Here is a 1,023-nt window from a genome sequence, read left to right as displayed (position 1 = left end):
GGGGGGGGGGGGACTGGACTACCGAAAAACGTTATTAACGGTGTAGCTCATCAGGTTGGCCTCGCAACCCCCCCCTACCCACACACACATGCGACTAAACGTAAAAAGACGCATTTTCAAAATTGGCTGCTAATTTTAGTACTGTGAAGTCATCACTTCCTGGGATACCCACAAACTATTTTTATTAGGCGGTAGAGTTACCAAAGATTCTCTACTACACTACACGATCTTTGGAGATACTGTGTGGAACAACATGTTGAGTCAGTGGCTTGACTTATTATCCGTATCGATGCGTTTCGCACGCAAACATTTCACACTTGCAGCTAACTGCAGCTCGGTAACCATGCTCTGGTGATAAAAGATCGCTTAGATCGTTGATGCTCAGAACAGTAAGAACGCTGACACTTGAAATAGAAACATGGTAAGTAAACACAAAGACAAAGCGCGTTAAAATTGCCGTAAAATACGCCCGGAGATCCCACCCCCTCCCTCTCAGGCCGATTAAAACAATGCGCAGAAGAGATAGGCAGCAGCACCACCGGAACACTGCATCATATCACATTACTGGTACGTCTCCTGGGAAAAAAATGCACCAAACGTCGTGCAAAGGTAGGTATACACGATCTGTGGTGCCATGCAGTTGGCTATGTTTAGATCAGGTAGTCACGTGATCGGAGAGGTATCTCGGTCTGACGTCACACAAGATGGCCGTCTTACCTAAAAATAGTTTGCGTCGTTCTGCATTCAGTCGCATGTCCCCCCCCCCAGCCTTCAACACACCACCTAATCCTAATCCTCCCCCAAAAATCGTGACTTGCGATAGCCATGACAAGGCATGTTTGGTGTTTGCAAGCGTGTGACAAAATGACTGTCTTCATTCAACCTTGATCTGGGTTGGGGAGTGACGAGACGACTGATGTCTTGACTGCTGCACCGGCCCGTATGATGAAATGACCGTCGGACAAAATGACTGGTACTTCCCTGCACCTACCCTTACTTCTACCCCTACCCCAAACCATGGCA

This window comes from Aplysia californica, unplaced genomic scaffold (genome assembly GCF_000002075.1).
Source record: "Aplysia californica isolate F4 #8 unplaced genomic scaffold, AplCal3.0 scaffold00134, whole genome shotgun sequence".
Taxonomy (NCBI): domain Eukaryota; kingdom Metazoa; phylum Mollusca; class Gastropoda; order Aplysiida; family Aplysiidae; genus Aplysia; species Aplysia californica.
This window is presented reverse-complemented; position numbering follows the sequence as displayed.